The sequence below is a fragment of the Siphateles boraxobius genome, unplaced genomic scaffold (assembly GCF_051911475.1).
Source record: "Siphateles boraxobius isolate OS27281-9 unplaced genomic scaffold, OSU_SipBor_1 269, whole genome shotgun sequence".
NCBI lineage: Eukaryota > Metazoa > Chordata > Actinopteri > Cypriniformes > Leuciscidae > Siphateles > Siphateles boraxobius.
This window is the reverse complement of record NW_027508886.1, coordinates 528,862-534,912: the sequence shown is the minus strand read 5'-3', so window position 1 is coordinate 534,912 and position 6,051 is coordinate 528,862.

Here is a 6,051-nt window from a genome sequence, read left to right as displayed (position 1 = left end):
ACAGTAGCTGAGCAGGAAGTAGTCGTCATCAGTAGTAATTATCGTCATCTTTGCAACAGGTAAGTCTATTCTTCACGACTGTATAATCGATCATTATTTATTAATAAACAGTGTTTGTTTTTAGACAATTAAACATGCCAATAAAGCTAGCTAGCGTGTAATAGCACACGTTTTCTTCTGTACATGTGAACCTGCAACTTTACCATGATATACAGTAAAAAACATGCCACTACTGTCAAGATAATTAGCCGACCGCTAATTAAGCTATATCCTCCTTAAACCATTTTTTTTGTTGTTGTTAATTTAGTATTTTTTTGTGTCATTCATTACATTATTTTGAGCACTAGAAGATTTTTACTAAAACCTTTAAAAAAAAAGTTTAATTCATATATGTTATACTATACTATGTTATACACCAGTATACATATTTATGTTATCTTTTTAAATACTATGTTATACATATTTAAAAAGACATGAATAGGCAAAAACTGTCAGGATACAGGCACAGAGGCGGAGGTAAGTGAAAGCAAACGTGAGTTTATTTACAGTGATATATGTGCAGAGACAAAGTTCATGTGCGTTGACGATCACGTCGTGCAGAGGATCCCAGGTGAGCAGACCCTTCTTCAGAGAGTTGGATGTGGGTAGACAATGTCCAGTGATACGAATACTTTTCTGTTTCAGATCCAGGGAGGAACAGGGAGATCTCGGTGGACACGTGGAGCACTTGGATTCAAATGGCAGGACTCGGGAAACAGGGAACCAGACTGGAATACTGGAGACAGCAAGACAGGGAGACAAAGGTGAGTATATTCAGGGGTGAGTATAGTTACGTGATGGATCTTCGTTGGCAGACTCGGAAACTTCGGGAAATCGTGGGTAACGGTCTTCTCCTGTTGGAGGCTTGACAATGACTGGGGTGTGCGTGAGTGTTTTATAGGGCTGGGTAACGAGGTGACTGATTGTGAACAGGTGTGACTGGTTAATATTCCGGGGAGAGTGACCTTTGAGTGGTGGATGGGAATGAATCTGATTGACTCCTGACACTACCCCCTCCTCCAGCGTCCGCGCCAGCGGACCTAGGACCCCGACGTCGTGGGGGTCTACCTCGAGGTCGAGGAGCAGGTTTGTCAGGGTGTTGTTCGTGGAAGGCAGTGAGTAGCATGGGATCAAGGATGTCCTTACGAGGTATCCAACACCTCTCTTCCGGTCCATCATTTTCCCAGTCAACCAGATACTCGAGTAGACCACCCCGACGTCGGGAGTCCAGGATCTCTCTTACAGCGAAGATGGATTCTGTTTCAATGGGGGGTACCGGAGGATTTTCATCTTGTGCTAGATCTGTAGAGGGGACTGGAACAGGTGAGTGATGGGGCTTCAGGAGGGAAACATGGAATGAGGGGTGGATGCGGTAGTGACTTGGCAGACGGAGCTGGTAGGTAACTGGATTGATTTGTCTTGTTATGGGAAACGGACCGATGTATCTTGGACTTAACTTGCGACAGGGTAGTCTCAAACGGATATCTTTTGTTGAGAGCCAAACCAATTGTCCAGGTTGGTATTCGGGGGTGTTGCTTCGGTGAGTGTCTGCAAAGTGACTGTGACGGTTTATGGCTTGTTGGAGGTGATGGTGAGCTTGGTTCCATATTCTCTCACTGTCCCGGAACCAGGCGTTAACTGCTGGGACTTCTGAGGGTTCCCCGGACCACGGGAACAGTGGAGGTTGGTAACCCAGAATGCATTGGAACGGAGTCAGGTTGGTGGAGGTTTGTCTAAGGGAATTTTGGGCATACTCTGCCCACACGAGGTAACGACTCCAGAGGTGCTGATTGGCATGGCAGAAAGTTCGGAGGAAACGGCTGACATCCTGGATTTTTCGTTCTGCCTGACCATTAGCCTGTGGGTGATACCCTGAAGTGAGACTTACGGTGACATTCATCAGTGCAAAGAAGGCTCGCCAAACTTTTGAAATGAATTGAGGCCCCCTATCTGATACAATGTCCTCTGGGAGGCCGAAATTCTGGAAGACATGTTCCATTAAAAGTTCTGCGGTTGCAAATGTTGTGGGTAAGTTTCTCAGGGGAATCAGCTTACACGCTTTCGAAAAGCGGTCGACGGCCACCAGGATGCAGGTGTTCTCTTCGGAGGGTGGAAGATCAGTCACAAAATCCACCCCAATGTGCGACCAGGGTCTTTGGGGAACGGGCAGAGGCATGAGTTTTCCTGCGGGCAAATGACGAGGGTTTTTGTTCATTGCACATAGGATGCACCCCTTGATGAATGATTTGACGTCTCGGAGCATGTTGGGCCACCAGTAGCAGTTTTGGAGAATGGAGCAGGTTTTGGTGACTCCTGGGTGACCCGTACCAACGGAGGAGTGCGCTGAGGAGATAAGTGATATACGGAATTCATCGGGTACGTAGATTTTCCCAGCTGGGCATTCCGTAGGACTGGGTTGGTTTCGAGACAATTCCATCAGTTGTTCGTTTAAGTCCCACTGAATGGGATTGACAAAGATTTTCTCTGGAAAGATGTTCTCGGGTTCTTCATGGTGAGTTTCAGGAGCATGGAGACGAGACAGAGCATCCGCTCGGACGTTCTTGGAGCCTGGACGATAGGAGATCTGGAAGTGAAATCGAGTGAAGAAAAGCGCCCATCTAGCCTGGCGTGGATTGAGTCGTTTTGCTTCTTTCAGATACTGGAGGTTCTTATGGTCGGTGAGAACCAGGAACGGGTGTTTGGCGCCCTCCAACCAGTGTCGCCATTCTTCAAGCGCAAGTTTTACCGCCAGGAGTTCCCGATTGCCGATATCATAGTTTACTTCGGCGGGTGACAACTTGTGGGAGAAGAACGCACATGGCATAGGTTTGGGTGACAAATTGGAATACTGAGACAACACTGCTCCTACTCCAGTGGTGGAGGCATCGACTTCTACGATGAACATCTCTTCGGGATTAGGATGTCGGAGTAGAGGGGCAGTGGTGAAGGCGGTTTTCAAAGACTGGAATGCGTGGTCGGCTTCCTCAGTCCAGAGCAGCGATTTTGGCTTTCCCTTTAGGAGTGACGTTAGAGGAGCTGTTAGCAGGCTGTACTGGTGAACGAACCTCCGATAAAAGTTGGCAAAGCCAAGGAATCTTTGCAATTCTTTTACCGTCTGTGGGGTTGGCCAGGAAGTGATCGCCTTGGTCTTGCGATCGTCCATCTGTACTCCTCTTTCACTGAGTTGATAGCCTAGGAATTCGACTGAAGTTTGGTGAAATGAGCATTTTTCTGCTTTTAGGAACAAAGAGAACTCACGTAGCCGTTGGAGGACTAAGGAGACGTGTCGTTGGTGTTCCACTGGATCCTTGGAATAGATTAAAATGTCATCGATGTAGATTATTACGAATCGGTTCAGATAATCTCGGAGTACCTCGTCCATAAAGCTTTGAAAGATGGAAGGAGCGTTGACCAGTCCATACGGCATAACCAAATATTCGTAGTGGCCAGCAGGGGTGATGAACGCGGTTTTCCATTCGTCGCCTTCTCGAATTCGGATGAGGTTATATGCGCTCCTCAAGTCCAGTTTAGTGAACATCTTGGCCTCACGCAGCTGCTCCAGTGAGGAAGGAACCAACGGTAGTGGATAGCTGAACTTCAAGGTTATTCTGTTCAGGGTTCGATAGTCGATACAAGGACGTAGTCCGCCATCCTTCTTAGGAACAAAGAAAAAGCTGGCAGCAGCAGGTGACGTGGAGGAACGGATATACCCCTGTTTCAGAGCCTCTTCAATGTACTGTTGCATGGCTTTCTGTTCGGGAATAGACAGGGAGTAGATTCGTCCCTTAGGAATGGGTTCTCCTGGAACAAGGTCGATCGCACAATCCCAAGCTCGATGAGGGGGTAATTTAGCAGCCTCGACAGGATTGAACACATCTGCAAACGAGGAATAACAGGTAGGTATGGAAACGGACAGACTCTCAGTGGGGCTTTCGATGGAGGTTGAGTTTACTGGGACAATGTTAGGTGCATCAACGATGGATGTGGTCGCCAACTCGGCAGTTCTGGATGCACACCTACACCCCCAGTTCAGGATCTTACCAGATGACCAGTTGATATTGGGTTGATGTCGAATAAGCCATGGGCGACCCAGAATTAGATCAGTCTGACTGTTCTCTAATATGAAAGGTTCAAAAAGTTCGTGATGTGTATTTTCAACACCCAGGATGATGGGTTTAATCTGAGCTGTGACATACCCCTTATTTATGGTTTCACCCGTCACTGCATGGATGGAGTATGGTCTGGCGGTGGCTGATTTCTCGAGCTGGAGTTTTTGGCAGAGCCTTCCGGAAATGAAGTTTCCTGCCGACCCGGAGTCCACTATGGCTGTGGCAGAAACATGGAGAGTCGTGGATTTTAAGATCACTGAAATAGTTAGTGGGGCTGATACCGAATCGGCCGTAAAGACAGAACTCACAAGCATTCTGGGGGGTCGAGTCGGACATGACTGACGAAAGTGTCCTCCCATTCCACAATACAGACATAACCTGAGTTCACGGCGCCGGGCACGTTCCGCTGGGGACAGTCGGTAAGTATCCAATTGCATCTTTTCTCCATCTGCTTCGGGCGGAGCTTCCGTGGGATACTGAGAATTACTAGTGGGTCGGCGATTTTCTAGATAACAGCCCTGAGATCGTTGATGCACACGGAGAGCTTGTTGGATAAATTTTTCAACACCCAGACTGTCATCATATATCGCCATTTGCAGACGGAGAGCAGGATTCAGACCACGTCAGTAAACAGAAATGAGCGCCTTCTCGTTCCACCCACTTGCAGAGGCTAAAGTGCGAAATTCCAACGAATACTCAGAAACCGATCTTCGACCTTGGTATAGTTGTAGTAGTTTGTCACTGGTGGAAGAATCATCAACTGGTCGTCCGAAAACTTCTTTAAAATGGTTTACAAACCCTTGTACCGATGAGGTTGTAGTGGACTCCTGTAACCACATGGTTTCAGCCCATCTCAAAGCAGCCCCGGATAACTGTTGGATGATAAAAGCGATTTTCGATCTTTCTGTGGGATATAACTGATTTTGCTGTTCCAGAGCAAGCGAACACTGAAGCAGGAACCCGTTGCAATCCTCCACCCGTCCGGAGAATGGCGCTGGACGTGATGCTTGGTTAGCGAAGCATATCATCGAAGAAGTGGAGTCTGCGGAAGTGCTGAGCGTAGACTGACCGGAATTTTGAACAGCGGCTGTAGACTGTACAGGGTTATCACCATGGCGGGTAGCTTCCATCGCGCTGTTTAACTTTTCTGTTCTGGTCAAGCCTTCTGTCAGGATACAGGCACAGAGGCGGAGGTAAGTGAAAGCAAACGTGAGTTTATTTACAGTGATATATGTGCAGAGACAAAGTTCATGTGCGTTGACGATCACGTCGTGCAGAGGATCCCAGGTGAGCAGACCCTTCTTCAGAGAGTTGGACGTGGGTAGACAATGTCCAGTGATACGAATACTTTTCTGTTTCAGATCCAGGGAGGAACAGGGAGATCTCGGTGGACACGTGGAGCACTTGGATTCAAATGGCAGGACTCGGGAAACAGGGAACCAGACTGGAATACTGGAGACAGCAAGACAGGGAGACAAAGGTGAGTATATTCAGGGGTGAGTATAGTTACGTGATGGATCTTCGTTGGCAGACTTGGAAACTTCGGGAAATCGTGGGTAACGGTCTTCTCCTGTTGGAGGCTTGACAATGACTGGGGTGTGCGTGAGTGTTTTATAGGGCTGGGTAACGAGGTGACTGATTGTGAACAGGTGTGACTGGTTAATATTCCGGGGAGAGTGACCTTTGAGTGGTGGATGGGAATGAATCTGATTGATTCCTGACAAAAACAAGTGTTTTTTTGTTTCAACAAATGATTCTCAACTATGTTATAAAAGATATACCAAAACGATTTGATATACCATTTTAAGTTTTAGATCTGTTTGATGATCATATTATTATGAATTGTCATAAACGCCTTTATGTTATATTTGGTGTTTCTTAGTAATCTCTGCCACAAAAGCTA